Source organism: Meles meles, chromosome 2 (assembly GCF_922984935.1).
Source record: "Meles meles chromosome 2, mMelMel3.1 paternal haplotype, whole genome shotgun sequence".
Lineage (NCBI taxonomy): Eukaryota > Metazoa > Chordata > Mammalia > Carnivora > Mustelidae > Meles > Meles meles.
This window is the reverse complement of record NC_060067.1, coordinates 18294528-18312780: the sequence shown is the minus strand read 5'-3', so window position 1 is coordinate 18312780 and position 18253 is coordinate 18294528.

The window sequence follows — 18253 nt, the reverse complement described above, 5'->3', positions numbered from 1 at the left end:
TTGGTGACCAGATCTTCAAAAATGTTGAGTCGTCAGTGCCTCTTTGTCTTCAACTTTGGACATCGATCACTGAGTCTTGGGCATTGAAAGACATTTCACCTGATGACCAGTTACATATGCTTTCTATGCAATCTCTCCATTTGCTATTGTCAAGTTCGTGGGTTTGGAACTCAAAGATGAAAAAGCAATTAGCAAGATTTGATTTCCTGTTCACTTAATGTTCAATTCCCTCTTCAATTTTTTTTTAAGTTTTTATTTATTTATTTGACAGAGAGAGACCACAAGTAGACAGAGAGGCAGATAGAGAGAGAGAGAGAGAGGGAAGCAGGCTCCCTGCTGAGCAGAGAGCCCGAAGCGGGACTCGATCCCAGGACACTGAGATCATGACCTGAGCCGAAGGCAGCGGCTTAACCCACTGAGCCACCCAGGTGCCCATTCAATTTACTTTTTTTCATGTGTGTGTGAATGCCCCATGTGATTTGGAAATCATGTGGGACAAAGGACAATTGAATCACTAAAAAGGCAAATAGCAGGTATTTCTTACTCATAGGATTTTAGGACCTAGAAAGCAAAGTAAATGTGTAGAGTTGTCATTGTGAATGGGCGGCGGTGACCAATTTAAGAATTTCAATACCTACCTGAGGTATTGACATCATTTGCCAAATTAGTTTTAGCAGGTCTTCTTGAAGCCACTTATTAACCTTCGCTGGATGGCCTTTAATGTTCATTCCATATTTAAGTTTCCATGCATCGGTTCTCTATACTATTTAGAAAATACTTGAGACCTTTTTTTTCATAGTGATTAGAAGTGAGTGGTATTTGCTTTTTTAGTAAGAAAGGACCAGAAATGTTATATATTTGATTGTCTTTTATCCCATATGATTTTCAAATAGGGCATTCACACATGAAAAAGAAAAAGTTCAGATTTATTTGAATAACAATTCTGTTTTTATATAGAGAGATATAAGTAGGTTTTTTTGCCTAATTTCAAGGAGACTTTTTTTTTTCAGAAATACAAATTACTGTTTATATTGAGGGATTATTGCACTTTATTTTGTTTAGAATTTTAGCCAGCATTATCGAGTATCAGCCACTGTTCTGGAAAAATCATTTTACTAATAGCAAGTTGTTCATAGAATTTGAGTCCTCAGTGCTTCACACCTGAATCAGACAACATTTGTAGTTTCACATTTATGTGATTATACAGATAGAGACCAGCACCTATTTCATGAAACCTTCTTGTGGATTTGTGCTTAAGAGTATACATCCTGAATTCAGATTTTTTCCCCTAATAAGTTGCTTTCTTATTATTTATAATTAAATTGCAGATAGGGCACTATATATATTTAAAAAGCTTTGTATAGGTAGATCTTCATATCTATGATCTTCATTTCTGGGTGTTAGAGTGTGTATTATAAAATATTGCTATAAAAGGCAAAGTTGGGTGGATAACACTGTTCTATGCTTGTTTCCAGAGATCTATGAAATCCCAAAGGTCATCGAAATTCCAGAGTACATATGTATGTACATATATGGATCTTCATTTACATGTATATATCTGCTCTGTCCTTTACCATGCCATTTTCTCCAGACTATGGTATTTTTTTTCCTGAACACCAAGGGCCTAAAATAGTCTGACTTATAGCATGGTGGAAATTTCAACCTGACATCAATGGCCAGAGGAATCTATTAATTTGATGGCCTCCTGACCAGATACAGTTTTTAATTCTAGATTTAATGTAGAAAAGTACAGGTTCCTAAATATTGTCTATGGTTATCTTTAGGTATATACAAAATTATTTTTTGCTATAATTAAAATATTTATGAGACTGAGGAGATTTTAAAATTCAAACTAATAAATTGGATAAACTCAGTGTTAAGATGGCAAAGCATTTTCAGGATTATAAAGAAAATACATGATTTAATTTTCAAATGTTTTATTTTTCTAACAAATCTCTAATTAGTGAGCACATGCTGAAAAGGTGAAAATATTAATGAGATATTCATAGATGTTTCATAGAATGAGGTCACATATTATCTGGTATATATATATACACACACACATACACACACACATACACACACTTGTGCATATGTTATAGAGAAAATTCTCATTATGCGAGATAATTAGGTGTCACTTGTCATAAAATTTTCCCAAAGAGATTACAGAAGGCATAAAAATCACAGGAAGCCAATTATCTGATCTTTCCCCTTTTAGTTATTTATCCCTTTTGTCTATAGATGACTCTCCCTATTTGCTCATTTCTAAAAACTCCTTTAATAAAAACTGAAAAATAAGAAAGTGAGACAGCAATTTTTACTAATAATTTAAACTAAAAGTTTGCCTATTTTACAAATATGTCGTGGGCATCAAATATATTCAAGAGGCGGTATAGATGTTGTGAGGAAGAGAAAGTGTAGGATAGGATTATACTGTCATTTCTCCCCATTATTCTGCAGTTATAGAAACCGCTAATTTATATTTTCTTTAAAAATTTACATTTTTCACTTACATTTGGTGAGTTGGGCAGCAAAAATAAAGTGATTTTTAGAGTAGGCATTTCTGTATCTTCTTTCTCTCTAGGTTGTTTTATTTTGTTTTCTCCTAGTTTGTTTGTTTTTATTTGTTTTCTCCATAGAGTTTTATAGCTTTATAGTTTTAGATATATTGCATATCTAAATTTGGAGACTGAAATAAAACTCAGGTTGACACGGTAGGTGAGCAAGAATACAACCCAGAAGGAATACCTTTGTCTAGTTGTTCATAAATGTTTCTATTTTGGACTATAATTATTAAGGGGATCCACTAACAGAAGTTAGTTTGGCTAAGGATGTAACCACAGTGTTATATAACACAGAAATTATTCCTCAAGGTAGCAACCTGACTTAAAGGAACAACTAACTGCCATGTCCCTGTGGGGTGCTTAGCCTAAAGTTCGTGGCTGAAATTGTATGCAATATTTTAAGCTTGTGTGTGTGTGTGTGTTTGTGTGTGTGTGTGTGTGTGTGTGTGTGTCTGTGTGTTTGGAGGGGAATATGACCCATTAGGTATCAAATTCTAAAATCAGATGGTTGATGACTCCCAAAACCTTTAGTTCCCCTAAAACCTCAGCTTTCTGTCTCTATATAATTCCACAGGAAAAAAATTTAATTTCTCCTTCATTTTAAGTGTTTCACTGATGGACGCCTGGGTGGCTCAGTGGGTTAAGCCGCTGCCTTCGGCTCAGGTCATGATCTCAGTGTCCTGGGATCGAGTCCCGCATTGGGCTCTCTGCTCAGCAGGGAGCCTGCTTCCCTCTCTCTCTCTCTCTCTCTGCCTGCCTCTCTGCCAACTTGTGATCTCTCTCTGCCAAATAAATAAATAAAATCTTTAAAAAAAAATAAATGTTTCACTGAATAAATGACTTATCTTGCCCTTTAACTGAAGGAGGCAATACGTTACTTTGGTGATTAAAACTCACTAACACTATTGGCTTTGACAGGCTCTGCTCAAATACAGACTAGTCCTACTTCGTTTCCAAGCCATTCAACACCATCCCATTTGACATTTCTGAAAGCTGTATGTTTCATCTGTGCATTCAAATGATTTAATTTAGTAAGCTTGATAAGCTTATCTCCATCAAAGATAACATGACATTTACATGACTCTAGGGTGTGTGATAGGCCTGGATTCTTCCTGCTTCAGTTTCAGCCTGGACTATTTTGATAATATCAAATACCAAAGTGAGTGTGAGAAATATCTACCCATGGAGATTTGGGAAGAAACTGATTAAGAACCTACTCTTTTACTTTTTGAACACCTTCACATACTTAGAAAATATACAAGAGGATTATGGTCTCAAGAGGGGATTGTATGAAAGGATTAGTCAAGAGACTTCTTTGGAGAGAGCTGTTAGCCTGTTGACTCTTCCGTTCTCTTTTGACCGAGAAGAATCAATCCCAAGTTTAAAGAGGGTGAGCTTCTACGCTTGCAGTTGAAGACCTTTGTAATAATCAGGAAAGTCTGATTACTAGTACCTGATCACAACAAAGGAAGATAAAGCAGAATGTGTTCTGAGGTCTTGCCTGACCAGGAAATCCAGAGGAAGACAGAAGCTCCGACTAACAGCTTTGGTGACTCACCCTCTCCAGGCTTGTCAAGGAAAGAAGGCTGTGTGATTTTCTGGGGAACCAGGTGTAGCCTGTGCTGTGAGAGTTTGGTTTGTTTTAATTTGGTTTTGGTCTTTGGCAGGGCGCTTGTCTACTAGGGATCTCAGGAGGGATGACACCTAGAGGTGTCCTCATCATGTTCTGGGACTAGAGAAGGGTCACATGAGTTCATACATAATAGACACAGATCAGCCAAGGACAAGGGAATTTCGGGCAAGAGACCCAGCCGAGAACCATCCCAACCCTCAAATCAAGATCACAAGGGTCAGATTTAATCCTTTGCTAGGGAGCAACAAGGGTACGTAGGTTCACCTAGGTACTCTGCCCACATAGCACAAAGCCTCCCACAGAAGTAAATCTGGCAAGGAGCCAAATAGCTGCTTGCAAATAAAAGAAGAGAGGAGCCAGTAGTTGATAACAGAAGCATCAGGCACTCCAGTCCACTTTCCTTGAGCTTCTAGTTGGGGGGAAAGGAAGAGTTCAAGCTACCTCAAGATTGGAATGTTTTGAACATCTGATAGTGGATATTCTAATTACTGGACTGAAATGCTATTTGCAATTAAAGCAATCATATTGAGGTCTGTCCTTTAAGAATGTACAAAGAAACCTCAGGGTCTGGCCAAGCTTCCATCACAAAGATGGTCTATATTGAAGAAAGTCTAAAGGGGTGGTGGGAAAGCAAAGGAAAGTTGTCTCAGTCCTGCTTGTTCATACAGGTTTGGTTGCTTAAACAGAATCCAAGCAATGGGATTCACATTGAAAGCTGATTCATTTTTGCAAAGCAACATACTTTTTTTTTTTTTTTTGCAGTGCCATAGATGAATAGAATCTAATAGTACTTAGTTTTCAATGGAAACATTTTAGTTTCCATCATTTCCACTATTAAGAAGATTAAATCATGCACTCTTAATATTTCCTGTGTGTGCTATACTATTTCAAGTGATGGTATAGTTCATTTGAAACTTAGGGATCTGCAGAAGAGTTTGGGTCCCACTTGTATTCCTTCGGTTTTGTCATCCAGGATCAATCCATTGCTGCATCCCCTACATCTCCTATTGGAGACGAGAAAACTGGGTTTTAGAGACAGACTGTCTGGGAGTCACAATGTGAAATTGCCTTCTAACTGAATTCAACTAAATCACATTTAATACCAGATTTTAGTGACTTTCTCCCTACTGTTTATCAGCCCTCTCAACTCCCAAATGACTCTTTAATTAATTGTTCCCCCGTTAGTGGCTCATTTTCTGTCAGGTCCCTTTCCTTAGAGCACTGTTTTACCCGCATGGCAGAAGGACTGCCTGCGATTCTGCTGTTATTAAATGTGGCCTGGTATCATTTAAGTACGTCGCCTTCATGATGGTGACATCACTCAGGTACTTGGCCTACAAGGAACTAGCACAATTTCACTTATTTCATTTTAATGGGTCCCCTTGGCTTTGAGGCTATAAACTAAAATACCATTGCAGTCTCCTTCAGCAATCTCAAACTTAATTATTCCACTCCAGGAAGCTGTCTGATGGCCCTGTAGAGACCTGCTTTTGCACTAAAATGCAATCCCGTATTGTGTGACAAAATTACCTTTGTTTCATATTCTTTTTAGAATTTATTTATAAACAGCGTGGAAAAAGCATTTGCCAGTACAACTTAATAGGTGATTACCACAAATCTGATTCAACAATTTAGACTGGACATTTTTTAGGGTTTTCTTTTATTCTTTCCTGTGTAATCATGACTTCTTAAATACTATTCCATGTACTGGGCATTGTGGGTAATGTGATGTAAATTGCCAGGATAGCTGACTCAAGGCTTCTCCCCTACTAAGTTCTGATGTATTTATTAAGTTTCATAGCTTAGATGACACATCTTATATGCCCATTTCTACCAATATCTTTTTTGCTGCTTTGAGCAAATTTAGTTTTCTAAACTAAAATTTCTAAGTGATTTTGCAGAAAGAAGAGACACATTGCAAGGCAAAGAGCCAGAGAGATCAGAGATTTACAAGTATGTATTTGCAATACATAGTTACCTATGAAAAGGATCAGTAACATATTTGATAAGCAATCAGAATTCTCTCTCTCTCTTTTTTTAAAGATTTTATTTGTTTATTTGACAGAGAGAGACACAGCAAGAGAAGGAACACGAGCAGGGGGAGTGGGAGAGGGAGAAGCAGCGTCTCTACTGAGCAGGGAGGCCAATGAGGGACTTGATCCCAGGATCCAGGGATCAGGACCCGAGCCGAAGGCAGACATTTCTGAGCCACCCAGGAGCCCCTTGAATTTTCTTTTTTAATTTCAGAATATCTTTACAATTTGAATAATAACCAAGGAAAGTTCAGCTCTCTGCTGTCAAAAAGAAAGTTGAACTGAGAGCCAGAAACGCTGTAATATTTTATACAAGGGAAGTATTTGGGCTTTATTCATCACTTTGGTCTACAGGAACTAGTAGGAAACTTATTTCTTGCTTCTGTCTCACACTTTTTAAAGACAAAGGGACAATCCTTGCATGTGCTATGTTTCCTATCAGTAACATTTTCTTTCTCTTTCTAGTTTCTTGGGCTTTGAAAGAAATGGTGGAGTGAGAGAGAAGAAAGTGAGAGAGACTGGCATCATTATCCTTTATGTATGTGAGGAGTTTTTAATTTTGCTCTTTTCAACCAAATGCTCTCATCTGTGTAAGAAATTAAATGCATGAGAATTAATATGCTCAAGTCAATAGGTGAAGTCAATAAAATATAACTGAGGAGAAAAGGACCCCATCATGTACGCACTTTATAGACATTTAATTCCCTATTGGATGGGATGTTTGTTTATCAGAACCAGAGCTTCACGAGAAACAAGAATTAGATTTTCTTCATTTGGAGTTTACAATCCTACTTCACTTAATAACTGTGGAATTGAGGGGAAAAAAAAAACCCAGATGTGGAAACAGACAATACTTGGAAAAAGAGCCAGAATGAAGCTGAATTCCATTTGTTTATTTTAGGTTTGGGAGAATGTAAAAAAAGAGATTGAATTTGCACACACAAAAACCACAAACACTTTTTTTTCCCTAAAACTCATTTTATTTTGTCCTCTCTGAACAAACTGAACAATATTTAGTGAAGGTCTGTCTTAGTCCCAGTGACCACTTTTAAATTATAGGATGGTCAGGGGAAGATTGGTGAGCATATCAAAGATTGACAAGTCATTGTAGACAGACCTGCCAGATGAAGGCTTCACATCTTCTGTCTCAAAATGAAAGGATCCCCATGAAATGAGTTACTATGCTTTGCAGGAACAGTGGCAAACATATAGGTATTCATAGATGTTACTTGATTCATTTTAGAGATAAAGAAAAACTGAGATTAAGATCACATAGAGAAATGCCAATTTAAATAGTCTTCCAAAGATCTAATTTCAAAATTTTTTTTATCAGAAACATAAAACACTATATATTCTTACCACATAACTGAAACATAGCATTCCTAGTCAAAAAGAACTAATGGGATAAAATGAGACAATTATCCCAAGATAATTTTGAAAGTGGTTAGAAAGTGATATAAACCTACAGCTTTGGTACTCATTTTGATCATAATAAATTGCATTCTTTTACTTCCCCTTCAAAGATATTATTTTGTATATTAAAATGAAGATTGCATTTTTTAAAAAAGTGCCTCTCTATTATGAGGACTTATTTATTCAACAAATACTAATTAAATATACTTAGTGCTATGTAACTAGATTTGTTTTGCTCTGGGTCCATCAAATAGAAGACTTTTAGGCAGGGTGGTTATCGATTTTGTGGTATTTGAAGCTTATTCAATTTTGGGAGCTCTACATAAGAAATAAAGTACAAAATTACAAACACACAGCTAGTGGGTCCCCTCCCAGGACCTTGGGAGAGGTGTGGTCTAGTGAGAGCCCTGAAGTTTAAGCTACATTAGCTTCACAGTTAATCTTGTGACCTGTTCTTTTGTAATCTTACGAAAAGCACAATATTTTTATCCTTTGAATTGGAAACAAATTGCATCAACCTGAAAAAAAAAACAAAAAACAACGAAAACTGGACTCTCTTTTGCTTTTCAGTACTATGCTGACAAGATGTTCCTCAATTTTCCAGCATCAAATGGTGATGAGTATGTCTTTCCTTACCCCCTTAGTAGCAGTATTAAAAGGACGAGCGTTAGACACAGTATGAGTGAAAATGTGAAGAGCAAGAGATCAAAGAAAGAACAGAAAGGGTTAAGAAGGATCGGAAAGAACATGAGAGAGCCCAGAGGAAGGAATAAGCCAGAGGACAATCAGGATCTCAGTATGGCTCTTTCCCAGGTGGCTTTCCTGGAGGAATGCCCAGAATGGCAGGTGGGATGCCTGGAATGGCGGGAATGCCTGGGCTGAATGAAATTCTTAGTGTGGCAAAGTTAGTGATCCCATGTTAGGATATGAAAAGAATTAAAGTATAGAGAGACAAACAGATAATTTTGTTCATCATGCTTCCTTTGCTATGGATGGAAAGAGATCTCTTGCTGCATAATCTTAGGAAAGAGGTGGTTTCTGGCTTCCCGCTTCATAGAAGGCAACCTTTCCCTAGAAGTCACCTCTCAGTCCCCAGAGAGAAGATTCCTTCATAGCATTTTGTGTTCCTGGTAGTTCAGGATACCACTAATGATCACAATGTGGTTGGACACAGACTTTATTCATCAACAGTATAGGGGAAGAAAAAAATTTCCTAGATTTCTCAAATTAATGTATCAAGAATCAAGCTCCTGATTTCCTTTCTTAAAGTTACTTTCTCCCTACAGTCCTCCAACTTAGTAAAAGTCGATTAAATTACTCCAGCTGGTCCCAAGTCTTTAAAGTCATCATTGACTTCTGTCTATAGTTCCATCCCCACATCCAAACCAATAGCAAACTCTATCATGTCTGTATTTGAAATATGATATAGACTCTAATTCTCACCACCTTCACTGCTAATTCTTACCACTTCCATTGCTACCATCCTCATCCAAAACACCATCATTTCTTGCCTGCCCTTTGCAATAGCCTTATAACTGGCCTCTCACTACAGTTAAGTATCTTCACACAGCCAGGGGGATTCTTCTTAACACGTCAGATTATGTCATTCCCTACAACACCCTCCAGTGGTAACACATTTCTACAAGACTAAAATCTGAAGTCTTAAGGATCTGGCTTCCATGGCATTTTTATGATTTCATCTTCTATTTCCTCTGATGTTTACTTGAGTCCAAATAGTCTGGCCAACCTGCAGTTTCTTGAATATGCAAAACATGTCTCTAGCTTAGGACTTCGTACTTGCTAGTCTCATTGTGCACTTTACCAAGAGATTGCATAGTTATTTTCACGTGATTCTTAACTGTTGATGCACATAAAAGAAAATATCTACCATCTAAAATTCTCTATACATCTTACCTTGCTTTGTTTCTTCATATAAGTCACTGTCATTTAATACATTACATATTTTTCCAAACTTACTGAGCTATAATTGACATAGAACTTTGTGTAATTTTAAGTTGTGAAACATGATGATTTGATATATATTGCAATATGATTACTGCAGTAGGGTTAGTTAGCACTTCTATGACTTCACATAATAACTATTTCTTTTTTTATGTAAGAATATTTAATATCTCCTCTCTTAGCAACTTCTAAGTGTATAACACAGAATTGCTAACTATAGTGACCATGCTATGTGTTAGATCTCAAGAACCTATTCATCTTATAACTGGAAGTTTGTACTCTTTGACTGATAACTCCTTATATTCTCTCATCCTTACCCCTGACATCTATCATTCTACTCTCTGTTTCTGTAAGTTTGACTTTTTTTTTTTATCTAGGTTCCATACGTAAGTGATATCATTTTTCCTTATCTGACTTATTCCATTTAACATAACATCCTCAAGTCCACCCATGTTGTTGCAATTGCAAGATTTCATTCTTTCTTGTGGTTGAATATTATTAATATTCTATTGTATATATGCATGACATCTTTATCCATTCATCCACTGATGGACACTTAGGTTGCCTCAATTTCTTGGCTTTTGTGAATAATGCTACAATGAACACGAGAATGCAGATTTTTTTTTGAGAACATTTGAACATATACTCAGAAGTAGGATTGCTAGATCTTATGGTAGTTCTGTTGTTAAAGTCACGAAGAACCTCTGTACTATTTTCCATAGTGATGGAAATCAGTCTACATTCCCATCAACAGTGTACAAACTTCCCTTTTTTTCCACCTTCTTGCCAAAATTTCTTATCTATTGTCTGTTTTATAATAGCTGTCCAAACAGGTGTGAAATAATATTTCCTTGTGGTTTTGATTTGCATTTTCCTGATTAATCTTGTTGAGCATCTTTTCATGTATTTGTTGGCCATTTGTATGTCTTCTTTGGAAAAATGTTTATTCACATCCTCTTCCCATTTTTAAACCAGATTGCTTATTATTTTGCTATAGAGTTGTATGTATTTTTGGTGTATTTTGGATGTTAACCCTTTATCAGATATATGATTTGCAGCTATCATCTCCATTCTGTAGGTTGCATTTTATTTTATTGTTTCTTTTGCCACGCACAAGCTTTTCGGTTTGATGTAAACTAACTTTATTTTTGCTTTGGTTGTTTGTGTTTTTGATGTCATATTTAAAAAGCATTGCCAATGGGGCACCTGGGTGGCTCAGTGGGTTAAGCCTTCAGCTCAGGTCATGGTCTCAGGGTCTTGGGATTGAGCCCCGCATCGGGAACTCTGCTCAGAGGGGAGCCTGCTCCCCCCTCTTCCTCTGCCTGCCTCTCTGCCTACTTGTGATCTCTGTCTGTCAAATAAATAAATAAAATCTTTAAAAAAAAATCATTGCCAAGTCTGATGTCAAGTAGCTTTTCCCCTGTTTTTCTCTGAGAGTTTTACGGGTTCTGGCTTAGGTTTAAATCTCTTCTGAGTTAATTTTTTTGAGCAGCGTACAATAAGGGTGCAATTTGATTCTACTGCCTGTGATTATCCAGTTTTTACAACACTATTTAAGAGACTCTCCTTTTCCCATTGATTATTCTTGGCTCCCTTTTCAAGTATTAGTTGACTGTAAAGGCAATGCTTTATTTCTGGGCTCTTTCTCAGGATAGCTTTGGCTGTTTGAGGTCTCCTGTAATTCCATGTGGATTTTAGGATTAAAAAATTATTTAAAAAATGCTTTTGGAATTTTGATAGGGATTGCATTATATCTATAAATGGTCTTGGGTAGTGTGGACATTTTAACAATGTTAACAATATTTGTTAACAGTACTTAAGATTACTAGCAGTATTTGTTAAAATGTCTTATTGAATTATTGAAAATATTTGGAAAAATAACTCAAATATTCTTTATATAAACTTGTTTTTTGGAATCTGAACACATTTCCAGGAAAAGGTATCTAAAAAATTGCAAACAAGGGGACAATTTTCGAGAGAGCATAGATAATACGAGCAGAGTATCTACTTGGCCCTGCGGGTTTTTCCATTTTCTACAGTGTGGATGAAGAAGAGCCATGCCAATTTAGTTGGTCACTGTGTTACCACTGATGTATTTCCTTTTAAACTTTCACAGGTCTTATTTGAATAGATGACAAGTTTACATATTTCTGTGATGGCCTGGTGTGCTCTTTTGGTTTGCATTACCCAGGGATGTTGGGTTTAGAAACTGTCAAAACATTCAGCAGACACAAGGCTTTTTGGGGGGGGGGGGGGCGGTTTGTGTCAGCCGTGTATCTCAGTTGGGTTTGATGAGCATTATTTCTAGAACTTGAGAGTTGTGTTTCCAAGATGTGGGTTTTTTCTTACTCTTTTCAGTGATAGGCTTCATCTAGGGGTAACAAAACTTATTTGTTCCTCCTGAGGCCTTTGAACACTTCAACTTGTGGGACCAGGAATCATCTTTTTTTTTAGGAAATGAGAGAAATTGCAAGTATATCTAAACAATTTTTGGATAATATAATCTGTGAAAACAGTTTTATTATTCAACACTTCTGGAATGTGAAAAATTAAATAAACAAAACCAAACCAAAAGCACCATGTCACTGAATAGTTTATGAAATAGAAGAATTAACTAAATGTTGCTTGCTTTTAGTGGCTTTAGCTACTTAATATGTAGGTAATGGGAAAGAGAATGTAAGCAAAAGGCTTCATGCCAGGAAAATCACCCTATAAACACTGAATTATCTGTGGCTAATGTATAGAATTTATCAAGTTACATAAACTTATATTTGTAAAAAACATCTATAGAACAGTTTTTTGGCTTTATTAACTTAACATATACTTTTACACATTTTGATGGACTTGAACATCAATTCATTATGCTTTATAATTGCAAGATATTTTTGCAGGAGAAAATGTCAAATCTTAAGGTTCAGAAGATTGTAGAAAGGTAAAAAATCTAGAAAGGTCTTTCTAAAATTAAATTGATTATCAATGAAATGATTTAAGAGCTAGATCCAAATTTGAGGTTACTCTAAGCCTTTAATATAGGTTTTAATATTCTTATTGGCTATATATTAATCTTTTAAAATATCTTAAACACCTTTAAAAAGTTCTGGTTCTCTCCACTATAATTTAGATTAAATATTAGATAGTGGGTAGATATAAAATGATAAATCCTCTAAGGGAAATACATTTACTTCACATATGTTTTATATTTTCTAAAATAATCCCAAATTCATATAGCTTTTCAATATAATTTGACAGTTTTGGCATAACACTTGACATATGATGGTTATATCAGTCTGGATTCTGGGTTGCAAGTTACAAAAACAAGCTGGCTAACTTATCAGAAAATGAATTTGTTGGAAGTGTATCAGACCATCACTCACAGACTGGATGGGAGGACTGGTGAATCAGTCTCAGAACATGGGCAGGAAGCAAGGAAGCATTAATATCAGGATTCCTAACTCTGGACAAATTGCAATGTTGTCTGGTCTGGTCTCCATGACCAAGTGTTGTTGCTACTGAAAGTTGCCCTCTGAGTCTATATTAAAAACCATGCCTTTGTCTTCACAGCTTAACTCGGCAGTCAGTATCCTAATTCAGGTGACCTAAGTCAGGTGACTGTATGCTTACTACCATGTTTTTTTTTTGTTTTGTTTTGTTTTTTTAATTCGTTACTACCAAGTTTTTGAAGAGAAAATATCTGATTCTCTTAGCTCGGCACTCCAACCAAAGCTTAAACAGTGGGAGAATCTCCTCCATCAAATAAGAAGAAAACTTTAGAAATGGGAAACTAAAGAAAAACAGATGTCCTTTGAATTTAGCATTCCATAATATTTATACAGCCGATTCTTGTTATTTGTGGTCGTTATGTTCTATCAAGTCTCCTTGAACACTGAATTAGTGAACACTGAGCATTGCACTTAGGGAAAAATACAGAACTGGGTTCCTCTGAGGCTTTGGTCACATTTTCATTAGCTGATCAATATATAAACTCTCTTTATTTGTGTTTATGTTTAAAAACATCCTACTTAACATACACTGTTGATTCATTAAGATTGAACTTGGGAGCAACAGTACTATAACTTAGGACTGAATGAAGCTTGTCTAACACATGTATTTGCTCTGTAGGGTACATCGCAGCCTTCTTGTCCTTAGGAATATTACCCAGCACTTTGGCAGTATGCTTAGGAGACATTTTAAAAAGCAAAACCACCAACAAAAAGCACAAAAATGCAAAAAAATGTGATGCTAAATAAACTCCAAGAAGGACACATTTACAGTATGCGAGCTAAAACAAGAAGGCAGAGTGTTGCCTTGTTTAATTTCTGCTGGGAATGTGAATGTCCGGCAGCTGAAATTTTTTGCTGCTCTGTGCATGAGTATGATTGCATAAGAGAGCAAAAGTACACTGAGTATTGATTTTGGGTTACAAATAAATTTTTGCAAGTAAATAAACTCACAAATATGAAATCTGTGAACAAGGAAGATAGACTGCGTATATATATATATACACATGTATATATACATGTATATATATATTTAGAATTGACAAGTACTACTGTGATTTGAAAACTGTTAAAGCATACACGTGCATATAAAACCTGAAGTAATAGTAATATACGTCAATGATCTAACATATACAAAAATTTTGTACTGGCATTGACACATTTCAATGTTTAAAAACTTTTTAAAAAATTTGTTTATTTGAGAGAGAAAGAGAGAGAGTGAGAGCCAGGGAGAAGGGGTAGAGGGAGATGGAGAGTAGTAAGAATCCAAGCAGACTGCCCACTGAGCCCAGAGCCTGATGTGGAGTTCCATCTCATGGCCTGAGATCATGACCTGAGCTGAAATCAAGAGTTGAGTACTTAACTGACTGAGTGATCCAGGTGGCCCACATTTAGAATTCTTAGTATGTTTCTATTATCAGAAAAATTTCATAATGTAGAAAATTTTATTTGCCCTAGGGGCATCTGGGTGGCTCAGTGGGTTAAGCCTCTGCCTGCAGCTCAGGTCATGATTTCAGGGTCCTGGGATCGAGCCCTGCATCAGGTTCTCTGCTCAGCAGGGAGCCTGCTTCCCCCTCTCTCTGCTTACTTGTGATCTCTCTTTCTCTGTCAAGTAAATAAATAAAATCTTAAAAAAAATTATTTGCTCTATATTTAATTGTCCAAGTTAACTGCTAATGCTTTGGAAATCTTTTTACATCTGTGAATTTGCTTATCATTTGTGGGTTTTAGTTTTGCTTTGATATGTTAAAATTCCTTAACCATTATCAAAGTATTTAGTGCAAAAAGCTAGTGCCCAAATCCTGTATAATATTTTCAGTCTCTAAACTGCATGTAAATCTAATTATCTAATCAATTAATTGTTCTCCTTTGTTCAAAGATACTTCAGATTGAAATAATTTTTTTCTTTTATTTACACATCTGATGATTGGATATATTTCATCAGTCAAGTGACTTCCTGAGCACTTAGCAAATTAAAGGTATTAAAACACAAATACTTTAGCCTACCTCCTGCCAATGAGCTCACCTTTCTGGACACTAGCAGGAAGTTAGTACGGCTAAGTGCTTTCTGTACTTTAATGTTTAATGTTTAAACTTTCCCAGCTTTCTCTTGATTCACTGACTCTTGACTTTTAGTTTATGTCAATGAAGATAAGATAATATTATCAGTAGGGGAGTGTTAGGACTGATTTGAGGCAAAGACTTGGATCAAAAATTCAGAAGACTTTTATATCAACATAGGGTTGATAAGGGAGACTAAACCAAAAAATCACAAGGAGTAGGAGTGGTCTGGCAAACATCTCAGTTCTGGACTCCTAAGACAATCAACTGACATATAATAGAAGGTAGAATTCAACATCTGAGTAATAGGAGAAAAAGATGGATGATTCTAGAATTTGAAGCTTCTTGGCCTCTGTCTCATTTTATACTACATCCTAGAGTGGATGGGCTCAGGTCGTGAGATATCATTTTAAGCAAGAAGATCAGAAGCTTGCAGTATAAAGTCAGACGTACTAAAATAATCTTTTGGGAATAAGAGGTTTACAGTAAAATCAGGTACAAGTATATGAATTTATGAAGGAAAGTGAGTTCAGTTCTTGCAAAATAATAGACAAAAATGGCAAAGACTCTAAGACCTACTATTCATATATTCATTTATTTGAAATAAAGGCAAATTTCATATCAAAGTGAAAACAAAATACCAGAATTCATTGATGCTAAGATGTACTTTTTAAAACATTTTTGATATCTCTGAAACCAACCTAGAGGCATCTTATCATCAGTGACAACTTACAATTAAAATTAGATGATTTTTTTCTTCATGAAACATAAAATAATGAGGCATGTTACAATTGAAGGTAACTTTGATCTGATTAAATATGGCAATATGTTTTAAATTTAGAAAAAGATATTCAATACTAAAAGTAAGATTAATAAACTATGCAAAATACATGTAAAATAATTTCAACACAGCACTAGATAATTCAAAACTAGAGATACATAGACTTCTGACCCCTGAAGTGGGTAAATTTCCTATTATTTTGTAGAAAATTCTTTTTGTATATGTGTATGTGTATTTTTATCCATAAGGAGTTTTAGGTTTTATCAAATTCTAAGTTAGTGATCAAGAAATAAAAACAGTCTTAAATGATTACAGATGATTAATTTTTAATGGTTCAAATAATGATTGCATAATAGATACTTTCTAATTATTGCATTTAAATAATTCATGTAACTAACTTTTTGTTTGTTTTTCTGATTCTTCATGACTATCCTAATATCCTTAACAGACATAAGTTGATTTGGTTTTTGGTAGAGTAATTCATTTATATCCAGGATGAAAAAGTAGAAAGGACCCACCATTATTCAAATTCTAAAATGTATCACTGTATTATTTTAGTGTCTAGAAAACAGTCAATTTTCATATTGACACTTTAAAGAATTAAGTATAAATCAAACTTGGTAACTTTAGAATAATTTCTTCTAGTTTCAAAGCAATCTGTTCTTTTTGTAAAACACATGCAATAAGAAGAAGAATGTTAACCGAAATTGAACTATATTCCCATTCTCATTTTAGAAAGAAAAGTAGAATTTTTTAAAAAGATGAATTTTTCAAAAAGGAAGCACAGAATAATAGATTTTTGATTATGAAGGTCAAAACTCAGGCTACTGTGGAGCGGGGACAAAAAAAATACTTTTTATTCAAAACAATAAGACGATGTTTGAGTTGTCATTTGTCTGTTAAAGACACAAGAGAGAACACGGGTTTGCCTCAAAGATTCAAGGCAACAGGTGGAAATGGGAAGAGATGACCTTAAAAGGGGAACAAGAATGTGAGAAATTGGGGAACAAAGAAAAGAGAGTAAGATTCTTTGTATCAGAGGTGGCTAGGAATTTAGAAACAAAATGGCTGTCATTCAATTTTTAATCTTTATTTTTTGTGCTGCAGTAATTATGCCCCAGTATACCATGGATTTGGTAGAAGATTTGCACAAAAGCATTATATTAATTGTACTTTGGGAAATGAAGAAGAGGCAATACAGACATGCTTGAGAATGTAGCCTTTGTAGCCAGACTCTGGTTCAACTCCTGGCTCGCAACATAACTACCAGCCTGTCTGTGCTTCATTTACCTTAACTCCAAAATGGGCTTGAAGTGTCTTTAAACCATAGAGCTGTACTCAGGATTAAATCAATCAATTAATGTATATAAAGTTCTTATGACACTACTAGGCATTTGGTAAAAATTAAATGAAAGTTTTGGGATGAAATGACACATGGAAAGCCCAAGAAACTTGTGACAGCATGAGTCTTGCCGAGTAATTGAAAACTGAATCAGGAGCAGGCATTTAGATAAAGGATCTGGGCAAGGCCATAGGCTCCTTCTTTGTGACCCTTTTGTATGGCATCTCAGAAAGCTTCAAAAATAGTGAGAGGAGGGAATGAACATCCTCTCACATTTCACGGAATGGAAGCTTGAGTTGATTTTGTGAAGATACTAATGGAGGGTAACTTTGGAAGACTGCACAATTTTGGGACATTCTGGTTTTATGCACAACGTAGAAAGTGAGAATGTTCTAGTTATCTGTCTCCTCAGAAATACCCTCTGTTAACAATGTGATGTACAGAATGTATGTTTTTCTTCATAGTCTTAATAAAATTATTTTGCTTTTAAATGAAAAAAATGTGTGCTCAATCATTTTCATTTCCCTGAATTGACCAGCATGAAATGATTCATTGTTGCCATTTTCATTGTTCTCAAGGAAAGAGACTACTCTGAAAATTGGGTCTTCTAGTTTTAACTTGTGCTATCATATGCTAATTGCTTTATATCTCAAAGATTCAATATCATCGTATTTTTAATGCAAGTATTTAACTAAAATCAGCCCCAAAGTGCTTTCTAAATTGAAAATTATATAATTTTAAGTGTTCAATAGCAACTTGGTTGATTGAATTTGAGCAAGTCACCATGTTGAAATTGGTGATGTCCTTGGAAAAGGAAGCAGGCAGATCTATACCATAATCTGGGGGAAAAATAAAAAAAAGTTTGGCCAGAGATTATCAGACAAGGCATTGATTTCTGGAATTTTCTTTTCGATCTCCTACAGTCTTTGCCATAGTTATCCTTTATCATTTAATCTATAGTTGTCAC